At 33.2% G+C, this 16,035-nt stretch overlaps 1 protein-coding gene across 7 annotated transcripts in view; it reads right to left on the reverse strand.

The window, feature by feature from the left end:
• Positions 1–15,353, reverse strand: part of LOC143258447 (uncharacterized) — a 55,313-nt gene extending 39,960 nt beyond the window's left edge. For 2 of the 7 annotated variants that reach the window (XM_076517416.1, XM_076517410.1), the window contains exons 1-2: positions 14,864–15,353; positions 2,254–2,644 (exon numbers count right to left, since the gene is read on the reverse strand). The gene's annotated coding sequence lies outside the window, so the exon portion shown is untranslated. Of the gene's footprint in view, positions 1–2,253; positions 2,645–13,925; positions 13,974–14,863 lie in introns of all 7 variants that reach the window. The other 5 variants (XM_076517415.1, XM_076517409.1, XM_076517414.1 and 2 more) reach the window with 3 other exon arrangements.
• Between the last annotated feature and the right edge of the window lie 682 nt (positions 15,354–16,035).

The raw sequence follows: 16,035 nt of genomic DNA on the forward strand, positions 1-16,035 counted from the left end.
TCATTTGTTACACAGACTCAGAAAATACAATCTTGTAAATACTAATATTAAATTTATTTATTATTTCCACAGACTTTGACAATATAATCAGTCTTATATTGACTAAGATTATAATAAGTTTACCTATTACACAACGAACCATAAAACAGAATCCCATTTAAGTGATTTTTATGGATCATGTTATTAATCCTTTTCCATTTATTCCCACAAGCCACTCATTAAACCACAAGCGGAAATACCACTTTACATGCAGGACCAAGTCCTTCCTTTTGACCTTTTACTATAATATTTACAACATGATTTACTGATTTTCAGAAAACACAGCGCAACATAATTCAGAGAATGAAATCATGATAACGTCATCAAAGAAATATTATTTTAAAACCTCTTTCTAATAGACAAGAAAGATATTTAGGATGTTATGAAATCAGTTCAATAGGAGAAGATAGAATTATGCATTACTTAACGAAAAAGTTTTAAATCTCAGTTTAACTTAAAAATTGAATAAAATAATATATTTTGAACGAAAATGTAGAATATATATATATAAATGAAGATTTTATCCATAATGTATCTAGACTGTTTGTTTATACAATCAACTGCTAATGTCAAACAAAATTTGAATGTGCATGTCTTATTGCAAGAAACACTTATAAATAATAAACATGATACCGATAGTGTGTAAATTATGCTTCACTCCCAATTAAATTTTTTTGTTTGATTCACATTACACTCAGAAAATGTCTCGCAAAGTTTTATCCTGGTCTATAAGTAGATGGGCTACTTGACTTAGTGATTAGCGTGTTCGCCCTGTAGACTCTAGGATTCGCGTTCATGTCCCGTAACCGCAAAAATGCTCTACGCACTTTGTGGTCATGGGAGCGCTATAAGAGTGACAGTTCTTTGTTTCATTGTTTTTGGATATTCGAAAAATGTTACTGACAAGCTGTCTGCATTATATATTCCTAATTTTGAGCTGATAGACTAAAGGAAAGGCAGTTAGAAAACAAAATCTACCTCCAACTTTGGGGTTACACTTGTCTGACCGAATAGTGTGATCGTTCACATTAAAAGTACCTAAAGTTCGGAGCGTATTTTATTTATTTTTCTGAACGGGACTATCAACCCACAGATCTATAGTTACACAATGCTCCATACTCAACTCTCATGCCGGTAAAACTCTATTATTCATTTGGTGATGCTGCTTCTTTGTAATTTGTCAGTTCAAAATACGGATTGCCAGTTCTAAGTTGCTTAGCTCCAAAATTCTGAAATAGATGAACCTTATAAATACGTATATCAGTTATTTTGTCATTGTTGTCAAAAACTTATATACAAAGTGAACAAAATTCTGGTTAAGAGAAACGTTATCAATAAACGTTCTGACATTTGAGTTGTTGGAACCAATACTACTGATAATGATAGTTTTAACCGAATTCTTATGATTAAAATTTCGAATTAAAATGACTATATTTGTGTTAGAGAAATACAGTAATTGGAACCCACACACAAATAGTATCTTATACGTCTTATAATTTTATTAAACGGTATTACTCACGTAATAAATTAGAAATTTTCAATATCTTTATGCCATTTCGGTGCATATATTAAGACCGTCTTGGTCTGTTTAGGTGTTAAGTGAATAAAAATTAATTTTTCGGGATCATATTCATTGAACAGTTACTACGTAAACTGTATAATGAGATTATCTATATTTGAAACACACAAGTTAGCGAACGTAGATTCTACTCAGTTTTTTCTCCTAATAATTGCTTATAAGCCAATTAATTTAACATGATCAGGCATGGCCAGGTGATTAGGGCACTCGACTCGTAATCTGAGGATCGTGGGTTCGTATCACTGTCACACCAAACGTGCTCGCCCTTTCAGCTGTGGGAGCTTTACGATGTTACGATATATCCCACTATTCGATGGTAAAATAGTAGCCCAAAAGCTGGAAGTGGGTGGTGTTGACTTACATTTCTAAATTAGGGACGGCTAGCGCAGATAGCTCTCATGTAACTTTGCACGATATTAAAAAAACAAACGAACATATTCTCTGTTGGTTTAGTAGCAAGCAAGGAGGCAATTAACACTAAAAATCGGATTTTGATACATGCAGCGGTCGTAGCACAGATAGCTTATTGGGTAGCTTTGTGCTTAATAACAAGTGTATATATATATATATATACATATACAGTGACCAATGTTTTACACAGAAGATTTAAAAACACAAAAATCACTTGTACTTACTGCTCATAGATAGCTGTCACTGAACTTTTCTAGATGCCCGCAAAAACTTTAAAACGACATACTTAACATGTTCACCAGGATAGATATATCGCATATCAAACTTCTGTGTGGCCAAACATGGTTAATGCTCCCTGCATCAACGCCAACGTTCTTTATCTTCGTTTCTAACCAAATAGGACTGAATTTATTTCAGCGGTCAATGACCTGGGCCAAGAAAACACCAGACAAGTGATGAAGTCTAAATCAAGGCCAAGGCAAGTCAAGGACCTACAGTCGAGTCTTTTTGTGTGTTTGTTGTATAAACTGAAACGCCTGGAATAAGTTTGCTGCTCTGACGTATTAAAAGGAATCTGGAGCAGAGGGAAATGATCTCACAACTCGTCATGCTCGACTGAAAATAGAAAAGAAAGAAAACCGGAACTTGTGAAGTTAGCTTGTTGCATAAAAATGCATCGTGTAACTAGTGCAATGCATATTAATGCTCAAAACTTTGCCTCTAAATGGTGCGGAGGGCGACGTCCTTGTCTCATAAAACATCACGTGGCTCAAACGAATTAATTAGTTCCTATTAGTTTTATTTACAAAATTCTAAGCCAGTGAAAAACGTGGAAACGTCTCTACGAGCGTACTTCATAAAAGTACAATGAAACTTTTGTTAGTGTCTCACCGTATACGGGATACTGTTTCAGAGCTTTTGCATTAGTTTCATGTGAATTTTGTTTACTTAAGCTTCAGTAACGACAGTTCTGAAGCATAATTAAAGTTGTTGAAAACTCCGTTGTAAGATTGTCATGTTTAAAGCACACCCTTCTACAGTGATTTCTGTTTATAAGCTGTCCAATGCAGGATAACGAAGGTTTTTTTCCAAAGACTTTATGAACAGTTCGATCGTACGTAAACGTACAGGGATCGTGTACAATAGACTTACTGATACATTTCTCTAACCTTGAAAATCTAGCTTTAAATTCAGCCCTGCAATTTCGCCAGATGGCATAGAGTTAACCATGAAACATTACAATTAAAATAAATCTAAGCCATAGCGTTCTTATTAGTGATGACGACAAAACTCACTTGTAGAGAAAAATATATATGTAAAAACAGCTGGTTTGGGTTGAGAACATTTTTATGTAGAAGAGCGAACGTTTCGACCTTCTTCGATCATCGTCAGGTTCACAAAGAAAGAAAGAGGTAACTGACCGATAGTTGACCACTTGTTTGAAGGCAATTGTGTAATTGAGTGTAGGAATGTAGAGGGCGTGCTTAGATGTTTGATTATATTTATTAATATAGGTATAAAGGTGTTCTTTTGTATTGGTTTATTTTGAGCGTGAGTTGTTGTATAAGTATGGCTTCTTTAATTTTGCGTTTGTTTATGTTTGTTTTTTTATTTAGTATTTGGATGTTTATTTGATTTGCAGTGTTCAAAAACGTGTGAAGGTGACTTTTTGTGTTCTTTGAATCTAGTTTTCATTTTTCTACTTGTTTCTCCAATATAGAAGTCGTGGCAGTTATCACCAAATAACGTTGGTGTGGTGTTTGTCATTATAGTTTTTACCTGATATAGACCTTAGTTTTGTGCTTGGTTTTTGAATAAATTTGGCATTAAGTTACTAGTTTTTGCCAAATGTTGGTTATTTGTCTGCTGATGTCTGGAATATATGGTATGCAGCAGTATATGGTTTCGTGATTTTTTAATTCGTGAGATATATTTACTTTTGTTAGTTGATTTTGCTTTCTGTCTAGGTGTGTGCGTATAATGTTTTCTACGGTTTGTGGAGGAAACTTATTGATGTTGAAGAAGTATTGTTTTATTTTGTCTAATTCTTCATTAATTTTATTTGGTGAGCATAGTTTTATGGCTGTGTTTATATGGTTTCTTAGAATGTTGAGTTTTTGTTTTGTTTCGTGTGCTGAGTCCCAAGGAATGTATAGTCCAGTATGGGTAATTATTCGGTAGAAATCTGTTTATTAAATTGTGTATCGGTTCTTGTAATTTTGAGGTTAAGAAATGATATTTGATTGCTTCCTTCTTGTTCACATGTGAAGTTGATGTTGGGATGTATAGCGTTAATGTGATTGAAAAAATTGTGTGTTCTGTAGATGTGAATCCCGCAATCGTGTCGTCTACATATCTCTACTATCGGTCAGTTACCCCTTTCTTTCTTTGTGAACATGACGATGAACGAAGAAGGTCGAAACGATGTTCTCTCCTCTACTTAAAAAGTTCTCAACCCAAACCAGCCGTTTTACATACATACCGTTCTTATGTTTATTCTTTGTTTTGTTTTTTGCTCTTTTTCGGTTCATTCCATCTATAGAAAAGCCATCATCGTTCAAGTCTTTGAAATAAAAATATTACAATCAGTTAGAACGTTCTAACTTAAATGCTTATTGCTGATAAAATTTATAACTAATAAAACTTATAATGAGTTAACTAAAGAATAATGTAATAATATTTCGTTTATACAGTGCTTGCTCTAAGAAGTGACGGCGAGACTTTTCTTACAATAACAAAACTCATCATGTCAGCTTGCATGTAACTGACAAGGAAGTTATTGATATTTATTTATAGCATAGATTGAATAAACAGTAACTACTTCACTATTAAGTAATATTTACTTCGTCGGAAGAGATTGTATGCTTTTAATGTTGCGAGTATCACTTCATGACGCCTCTCAGTAGTACAGCGATATCTCTGTGGATATATAACTCTAGAAACCAAGTTTCGATGTCCGTGGTGGGCAAAGTACAGATAGCCTTTTGTGTAGCTTTTTGTATAACTTCAACAAAACAAACACATTATTGATATAACTTCAATTATAGAACAGAATAATACTTCAATGTTTCATGATGGTGTTTGTTTTAATTTTCTATCAACCATGAATTTCTTTTTCTGCAATGCTACACATTTATTCTAGCTCTGTGGCTCTATCTCAATTTATAATATGCTGTCCTTACCTTTAAGTTGTATTGGCATTAGTGTCATATAATCAAGAACCCAAACAATTGTTGTTAAAGAAAGAGCCATTCTTTCTATTCAATACCTGTTGTATAGCACAACACCTTCAACATCTGCAATATACTTGTAGCGTCAATTCACGAGGGATATACAATCACACGTGAACAAAAGTCCATGTGAAAACTTCCAGCAGTTTTCAGACATGACACAGAAAAAGTCCCACCTTTTATTATGAACTGGCACTGAAGAATAAATTAAAAATGTAAATATAAAAAATAAATAAAAAGTGTCTGGATCACCAGTGGGTGAAGGAATGTTAGTGGTTTGAGGTGACACCTAACTGCTCACTCTCTATCCACAAACATTTCAAAGTGGAGGAGACATGAAAGACTAAAACTGGATATCTCTACACTAGCTATACAAAACAACTTCCTCATAACGAGAAACCCACTAGAAGTAAATAAACATCTCTACACTAGCTATACAAAACAACTTACTCATGACGAGAAACCCACTAGAAGTAAATAAACATCTCTACACTAGCTGTACAAAACAACTTACTCATAACGAGAAACCCACTAGAAGTAAATAAACATCTCTACACTAGCTATACAAAACAACTTACTCATGACGAGAAACCCACTAGAAGTAAATAAACATCTCTACACTAGCTGTACAAAACAACTTACTCATGACGAGAAACCCACTAGAAGTAAATAAACATCTCCACACTAGCTGTACAAAACAACTTACTCATGACGAGAAACCCACTAGAAGTAAATAAACATCTCCACACTAGCTGTACAAAACAACTTACTCATGACGAGAAACCCACAAGAAGTAAATAAACATCTCTACACTAGCTATACAAAACAACTTACTCATGACGAGAAACCCACTAGAAGTAAATAAACATCTCTATGCTGTACAAAACAACTTACTCATGACGAGAAACCCACTAGAAGTAAATAAACATCTCTACACTAGCTGTACAAAACAACTTACTCATGACGAGAAACCCACTAGAAGTAAATAAACATCTCTACTGTACACTAGCCCACAAGAAGTAAATAAACATCTCTACACTACCTATACAAAACAACTTCCACATGACGAGAAACCAACTTCAAGTAAATAAATATCTCTACACTAGCTATACAAAACAACTTCGTGATGACGATAGACTCATTAGAAGTAGATGAATACCTCTACACAAGCTATATAAAACTTTTTGATGACGATAAATTAACTTTAAGTAAATAAATATCTCTACCTTAGCTATACAAAACAACTTCCTGGTGACGACAAACCAACTTCATGTAAATGAATATCTCTACACTAGCTATACAAAACAACTTCCAGATGACGAAAAACCAAATTGAACTAAATAAACATCTCTACACTCGCTATACAAAACAACTTTGTGATAACGAGAAGCCCACTTGATGTAAACACATATCTCTACAATAGTTATACAAAATAACTTCGTGATGACGACAAACCCACTTGATGTAAATGAATATCTCTACACTAGCTATAACAAACAACTTCGTGATGACGAGAAACCTATTCGATGTAAATGAATGTATCTACAGTAGTTATGTATAACAACTTTTTGATGACGATAAACTAACTTGATATAAATGAATATCTCTACACTAGCTATAACAAACAACTCGGTTATGACGAGAAACCAACTTGGTGTAAATAATATCTCTACACTAGCTATACAAAACAACTTCGTGATGACGAGAGATCTACTTAATGTAAATAATATCTCTACACTAGCTATACAAAACAACTTCGTGATGACGAGAGATCTACTTAATGTAAATAATATCTCTACACTAGCTATACAAAACAATTTTGTGGTGACAAAAGATCCACTTGAAATAAATGAATATCACTACATTCGCTATATAGAACAATTTCCTGATGACGGGAGATCCACTTGAAGTAAAAATGCACCTCTAGACGGCTGGTGTGGTGATTTAATCCTTTATTAAAGTAACGTAGAGAACAATGTTTCTACCTTCTTAGGATATCTTCACGTTAACATATCTTCATATCTTGTGCTAATTTTAGTACAATCATAAGCTCTCTTCAAGTTTGCAAATTCTCTTTTTGTTATCCTGAATTTTAACTAAGAAGGTCGAAACATTTTTCTCTACTTGATTTTAATAAAAGTTTTTATAACCATACCAGCCGTTGAGTTACATACATTTTGCACAACTAAGTTAATACTAGCTGCGTTGGTCGCGCCCTCTCTCGCTTGTACAGTGAGAACATTATATATATATTGTTCTGAATCGAAATAATTTCTACCTTGTAGAAATTATTTTATTAACAATCATGTTACTGTATTAAAATATTACCTTTTGCTTAGAAGGCTTACGAATAATTTTCCAAGACACAGGATACATAACTACATTTTTAGCGCAATTGCTAAACAGAGCACATGGATGTCTGTTTTGTTCTAGCAAAGCCACTTTGAGCTATCTGCTTAGTCCACCGAGGGAAATCAAACTCCTGATTTTAGCGTTGTAAATCCAAAGACTTAGCTCTGTACTAGCGGAGGAAAAACAGATGTATTTTGGTAAAGATTTAAATCATGGCAAATAAGTTGAATAAAGTTTTGAATACTATTATATGTTTCTTCCTGAGTGAAGGTGATAAACATAAGACACAAAACAAAACACGGAAGGAAGACATTAGTCAGAACTTCGATGACAAATAAATAAATGGTGTGCAGGTAGAGCACAGGTAGCTTTCAACAAGAGCTAACTAAACCAATGATTTTATAATTTCACAAAATATTTCATTCTATCTCTTTTTCATTTAGCTAGCCCTTTTGATATAACTAAAATTTGGTTTCGATATCTTGAATGGCAAATCACAAATAGCCCGTTATGAAGCTTCGTGCTTACAAACCAACCAGTTATAATTGTCATCCATTATCATCGCCAGAAATGATTATTATACATTGACATCGAACACGATACAAGATACAGTAAATTTTGCAGCAGGAATAATACGCATTTCTGAACAAAATCACGTAAAAGTCACAAAGATACTATTGGTTATAATTTTGCGTTACTATTGGTGCCATTTTGTTATTCGAGATTTCACACGGATACTTTCTAAAATCTTGTTTATGAAGACGAGTGGGAGTGTTTTTTTCTTATAGCAAAGCGACATTGAGCTATCTGCTGAGTCAACCGAGGAAAATCGAACCCCTGATTTTAGCGTTGTAAATCCGAATACTTACAGCTGTACCAACAAGGGCGGTTTTCGAAAAATATCTTATGAAATTTGTTTTGGAACATAATAATAATTATTTTAAATTCGTTTCCACAGTGTTTGTTTGATTATCCAATTTCGCGTAAAACAAGTCAAGTACTATCTGAACTAGTGTTTTATAATTTAACAGTGATACACTAGAAGAAAGGCAGGTGGTCAACATCACTCACCGCCAAATCTTGGGTTGTTCTTTACCAATAAATAATGGGATTGATCGTCACTTTATAATTACCTCATTGTGATGGAATACGCATGTACTTCCGCAGGTCGAGCTCCATAACTATTAGGCCATTCCAGGCCCATTTTCTAAAGTTAAGAGTTTTTTTTCAAATAAAGTTAACAAAAATAACTTTCCAATAATAATAAAAAGTTTTATGTTGTTTTTCATAGATTCACTTTAGGTGTGCTACCCAGTGGCTCAGTTGTAAGTTTGAAGATTTAAAACGCTAAAAACTTTGTTTTGATACCCGTTGTGAACACGTTACAGATAGTCCATTGTATAGCTTTATGCTTAAAAATAGTTAAAGAAACAAAACAAATCATTTGGATATATAAATATCTTTATCAAGTATAGGAAAAGTCAAACACTTCAACCTTCAATAATCCAAGGAATTACATTTTTTCAATTAATTAATATAAAAACTACTCGTTATCAGCTTCTTATAGGTCATCGTAAGTGATAAATTGATGATTCAATGTTCATTATGAAATAGTTTTGCATTAGTTACCCCCACGACATAATAAGTAAATAATCAAAGAAACTTGAACGATCGATATGGGGTTGAAATATGTAAATACGTTTTAGTTTGTGTAAACTGGCTACATTATTAGTTTACCAGCACACTTTTGCATTGCATTATATTTATACAATATAGACTGTATCAAGAGATGTAGCAGATTTATAACTGCATTTATAACTTGAGGTACTTTTTAACCACGGGTACGAATCCCGGTCGCACAAACATGCTCGCCCTTTCAGCCGTGGGGGCGTTATAATGACACGGTCAATCCCACTATTCGTTGGTAAAAGAGTAGCCCAAGAGTAGTTTGACGGTGGGTGGTGATGACTAGCTGTCTTCCCTCTAGTCTTACACTGCTAAATTAAGGACGGCTAGCACAGGTAGCCCTCGAGTAGTTTTGCGCGAAATTCAAAACAAACAAACTACTATTATAATGTAGTAGTACTAATTATACAGTACCGCAGTATCCTAAATATTAAAATAGTACTATTCTACACATTTTTTTACGTTACATTAAAAACAGTGGCTCCATGTTTATTTAGGATTAAGAGAAATGACCAGTTAAAACGAGATAAAGTTGTTACTATTGAGCAGTTAAAACATGTTAAAATTGTTATTACTGGCCAGTTAAAACGTGATAAAGTTGTTACAACTGAGTAGTTAAACGGTGATAAAATTATTTTTATTATTCTCCTTGTTCAAGATTTTTTTATTTTTTGAATTTCGCGCAAAGCTTCTCTGGGTCTACTCTTTTACCAACGAATAATGTGATTGACTGTCACATTATAACGCTCCCCACGGCTGAAAGTGCGAGCATTTTTGGTGCGACTGGGATTTGAACCCGCGACCCTCAGATTACGAGTAGAGTGTCTTACCACACTTGGCCATGCCGGGTTTAATCGTTGAAGATGCATATAGTAAACAAAGGTACTAAGGCAAAACAAGACTTATTGCACGTTTTATAAATACATAATTTATCACGACTATGGTTTCATTATTAACGGCATTAAGGTCGTAATCAATGATGTACTTGTGAAACGTACAATTGTCTTGTTTTTCCTCAATTCTGTAATTATAGAGTTTAACCAAGTATCTACAGTTTCAGTTTCGGTTATATAAATTTAGGAAGAGCGGCATGAGCCACAAATCTACTATTATATATTAATCTGAACTAAAGACTGTTGACAATAGAAAGATGTATATTCTTACAGTCCTTCCATAGTTAGTTGGTTAAAGCCCACGACATAAGAGTCTATGGGAACAGTAAAACCTGAAAATGATGGAAAGGTGTAGAGTTCTAAGACGTAGTATCCGTGTTGATAGCTTCTATACAGCAAAGGTTCGAATTCTACTATAGATGGAACCTTAAGACTACTTAAGTTTTATGTATATCATGTATTTGATCTCTTTATACGACGAACTTCTTTACACATGTAAAACGTTTTGATTATATACTGGACGCTTATCTATCAATACTCGAGTATATTCGTTATATATTATTACATATCAATACAAAATTACAAAATATAATTTATTTGACCTTTACAGTTTCATTATCATATAATTTGCTTGCCGAAGATCTATTAGAAATTTAAAACAAACACACTTGATTCTCAACTTTTGTAATCACATATACTGATTCCACTAAACTTTTGTTAATATTTAGTACTTCATCAAGAACTTTATCTTGGAACTGAAGAGTCTTCTTTTTCTTGATATCATATTTGTATGCTGTTTCGTTACGATGGAAAAATGTTGAGGCATTGCGTTGTTCGTAATGTAATCGTTTATGGTAAGTGTATGGTTCTTCTCCTAAAAATCACTACTCAATGCCAACAACAATCATGTCCTTGAATATTTACGTCACCCAATCATATTCAAAAGATTAATTGACAAATGTAGTTGATTTGTTAAACGATAGAACTTAGAACGGAACTCTTTTGGGCTATAACTGGCTAGATACGTTATCTGGGTATCATGTTTCTACACAAGTAGGGAAGGTATAGTTTAACTTAACAATGTCAATAAAATGCCTATACAACGAAATGCCTTATGAAGATCGTTTATCTAAAAACGTAAAAAAATGAAAGCTAAACTTGGTTATATAGATTTTGTATGTAATGGAACTTGCTTACTCGACATTTTATTCTCTTCTTGGTTACTTGATATTATCGTTAACGAAATAGCCAAAAAGTTTCCATTGCTTTTAGTTGATAATTAAATTTTATTTTCCAATTGTGTGACTTCAAATGTGATATACTGGTTATAAATTTAATGATATCTGTCTGGTATACTTCATTTTTGAGGTAACTATAATTGCAACTCATGTAAATTCCTGTACCTGTTCTCATTTCTCTATTCCAGTGAAATGAAGAGATAATATCTCTTTTCATATTTTCTATTCCACTCATGAATCAGTGGTAAATTTACGAACTTACAACGTTAAATCCAGAGTTCACTATCCCGCAATGGACATAGCTCACATATCCCATTGTGTAATTTTGTGTTACAACATAACAATAACAACATATTTTCTATACAATTATACATTTTTACAATATTTTGTGCAAAAATTATAAAACTACAACAGATGTAAAAAAGCAAAAAATATACATTTTGATGTGCAATTATTTACATTACGTTTCAGTTGTGACCTATTAATTAAGGTCACACTCATTACCATTGAATGGTACTATGTTATTTATTCAATATGATCACTTTAGATTCTACTGCTCTTGGCCCAGCATGGCCAGGTGGTTTAAGGCTTTTGACTCGTATTCTGAGGGTCGCGGGTTCGAATCCCCATCGCACCAAACATGCTCGCCTTTTCAGCCGTGAGGGCGTTATAATGTGAATATCTAGTCCACTATTCGTTGGTAAAAGAGTAGCCCAAGAGTTGGCGGTGGGTGATGACTAGCTGCCTTCCTTCTAGTCTTATACTACTAAATTAGGGGCGACTAGCGCAGATAGCGCTTGTGTAGCTTTGCGCGAAATTTAAAAAACAAACAAACAATCTACTGATCTTGTGCTTCGATATTTTTATTCAAAGCGTATAAAGTTCGACATGCGATAACTTCATCTTTAATGACAGCTAACGCGATACATATGCCAACTGGCCAAATTAGAGACAACAATGTTCACGCGTAGCATTCCCTAATTTACAACTTCTTGCCATAGTGAGGATAACCAAACAGCAGTGTTGCATATAACTAAATAGCAGAACAGATTGTCAACGCATATAATACCCTTTCATCTGAACCAGCAGATCATTCGAATCGCAAATAAACTTCACCAAGCTAAAATGTTCTGACGTATAGGTTTCTCTATAGCAACTCTTCTACTCTACGTCCTGTACAATTATGCTATTATTTCGTAGTATCTAAGTATACTGGAAAGTACTGTTTGTCTTTAAGCTAATTTGTATCCTATATTGTCACGAACAGATAGATAAACAATCTACTGACGAATACTATTGTGTTAGAAAAGCCCGAAAGGGGCAAAGGTTTTTTTATCGTGAAAAATAAAAAAACATCAACAAATTTAAGCAAAATTAAATGTATGTATAGGTCTTTCCAAGAGGTATGTAACATATTGTTATAAAAATGTTTGTAGTGTAAAATGTAGATAATTATGTTTTTCAGTGTAACTCATGCAGCTTTTTGTAAACAAATTAGATAAAATAAAACAAACTTGCATGTATGTGTATTCACACCATTATTTAGGGTAATAACAATAGTTATTGGCTGTAAACGTAGTCGATAGTGGCTACATGTATTATCCTTACAACGCTTACTTCGTAAGCCCTTAGGAAATATAGACTTCGTATTTTAATAATGAGCTATCTTACGTGCTTGTTTTCTAGACCAAAACGTTCAATTTTCATTTAACGTTGTAGACAATAAAGTTAAACGTTTGAATACAAGCCACAACTATGTGTCGGCCTATCCTGTCAAATCCGCATGTACTAATCCTGAATACCAATAAATGGGATCATAATATTCAGATTTCTAAGAAAAAAGCAAAATAAATAATAATAGAATTTGTAGCATGTGTCCTGTGAGCGACTTGACGCCTTGAGTAGTAATAAAAATAAGATAAACTATAATTCAACGTCACATCTTGTTTTATAATTTTTATGCCATGACAGATACCACTTCCTTTCATTTCTCGTTTAGCTGTATTATCACATCAATTATTTTTAACAACTTCATAATGTTTGATCACAGTGGTGCAAAAAAAAAACAAGAAATGTTTGTATTACCAACTGCTCCCAGCTACTGTTTATTAGCACACAGGGATAAAACACAAAGTGCATTATTTTGTAACTCATAATGTGAGAAACAACTTCGAACAATCTTTTACTCTAAAATATGCAAAAAAAATGTTTAGAATTTTTTAGTCGTAACGTGAACATATTTAGCTTACTTATTAATACGCTCTATAAGGCCAATATTCAGTCTTCTATCTGTTAAATATCATTCTGATATTTTCCAGGGCTAAAGCTATACATACCATTTAAGGATATGTTAAATCTATTATATGTAAAGTAGATAATATAATATTAATTAATAGTTTCACCTAATGACGATAAGACACTGATTTTGGAGATACTACTGATTCGGGAGTTTACAGATAAATGTAAACTAATAAGTAATAAAACTGAACCATACGACCTTTTACGTCCAAGTAACATAGTTGGTATCTTATGTCAACTGCGGAAACTGAAAAGCAAAAAGTATTTAAACCCTTAACACTAGTTACAGCTGCACTATTAATGTGAATAAAATGGCAACCCTTAACACTCGCTAAGGCTGCATTATTAATATGAATAAAATGAGAACCCTGAACACCTCAGGAAAAACAAACAAATAAAGAGTCATAGGAGTCAGTGATTGTCCTATTCTGACTAATTTTAAAATTACTTCTAACCTTTGTATCAAGTTAAAGTAAAAATTTATTTCTGTACAAATGAACCACGGGACCTTAACGACGCAATAGTAAGATTGATAAAGGCTCAAGTCAAACCGCCGTATACCTTGTACTCGCCATGTCGACTTCCCTGACTAATCACAATCTGAAGTTTTGTGGTGCATTAAAGTGATCGAGTTAAGCCCAGTAAACCCTATAACAGGATCCAAAAGCTTTTCTCAAATCTCAATTTGAAATTAATCATCATTTGTCACAAGCCTTCAGATCAAATAACCACATGCTGTTCAAGAACCACTTTTATTGGTTGAGTATAAAGTAAATGTAGGAACTGAGTACTGCGTATTATGAGTCTTATATTCGTACATTTTCGAAGACGTTTCTCAAGAACGACAAATGTTTTAAGAAAGTTTTTACATAAATGTATAATACCGAGACTTCGTGCCATATCAAAGCCAATTATATCAACATGTACAACATTGATATATGAAACATAAAATACAAATATTATACGTATAAACTCTGACACGTTCGTAATCGCAAGAGACCTGAATTTCTAGCTTATACCATTCAAACCGTAAGAGAAAAACAAAGAATAAAAAAGGCATATAGATGAAATAAAAAATATTATTATTTTATATTAATCTTACAAAAACGAATATAAAAATTTTTTGACATTACTTACCAAAGTAAATCGATGTTTAAACTAGTAAATTCTCTGCATTAATCGGAAATGAAGATATGCAAACTCAAATTAACATTCCTCAAATTTAAGGAATTTTGAAAGCACAAGAACCGGATCTGATAGACTAGCGAACAGGTAACTGTTTCATAACCCAGCGTTTTTGCCTACAAAGTGTGCAGTTTGGTGAGTGTCAATCAAATAACGTAACCGTTTATCACATGACTTTAGTATCTAAGAGAACGTTTCCAAGTGCGTCATAAAGTTTAAAAGTGATAAAAATGGCACACCTCTTTCGCTTGTCATTGAATAATAATGATATGTTTTTCACATAAATCATTGTTGTTTCTCGATATAAAAATTTCGCTTTTAAATTCAGTAGTTATTGGGCCTATTATTTTACTCATGGCTTTTTTTCTAAGTTATACATTTAGCTTTCTGCATATCTCTCTTTGCTTGGTTTCTTAACATGTCGACGTAGGAAAAATTTTGCTGTTATGTAAACATTAACTAGAATATGCTGCCAACACGTGTTTATATCACCTAATAATTCTCGGAAATGCGAAGATGTGACACATTAAACTAATGCAGCAACACATGAGGATAACATTCGTATAACGAAGCCATGCAAACAGCACGAACAAGTGGTGTGTTCAGTAACTTGATTCGCTGTTCTGGATAATGTATGTGATTTTGGTTGCGACTGAAAATGTTATATATATATATATATACAGACTTGTGTATAACATTTTATGTCTGTACGCTTGTGAGTAAAACCTTACATAAATGTACAATATAACACTTAGCAACATGCCTCTTAGATTTAGAAAGTTATATTTCTAGATTATTTTGTCGCTTTTAACTGCTCATAGATCATTCAGGTATTTACAGGTTGGTGTTTTGCGAAGTACATAGAATGTTATTAAATATATAGGTTAATATAATCACGACCGCAGGTATCTGATATCTTAGTCTATAAATAAGTGATGGTATTTAAACTACAGCATTTTGAAAATCGTATTTAACAACACATACGAATGACAAAACCGTATTCCTCATGGGACTAAACATACATGAACTGTACGTTTGCCTCCAAGAACTACTTTACTTATGTGGGTGGATATTTCTCATGGGACTAAACATATGTGAACTGTACGTTTACCTCCAGGGACTAC

Source organism: Tachypleus tridentatus, chromosome 8 (assembly GCF_004210375.1).
Source record: "Tachypleus tridentatus isolate NWPU-2018 chromosome 8, ASM421037v1, whole genome shotgun sequence".
Taxonomy (NCBI): domain Eukaryota; kingdom Metazoa; phylum Arthropoda; class Merostomata; order Xiphosura; family Limulidae; genus Tachypleus; species Tachypleus tridentatus.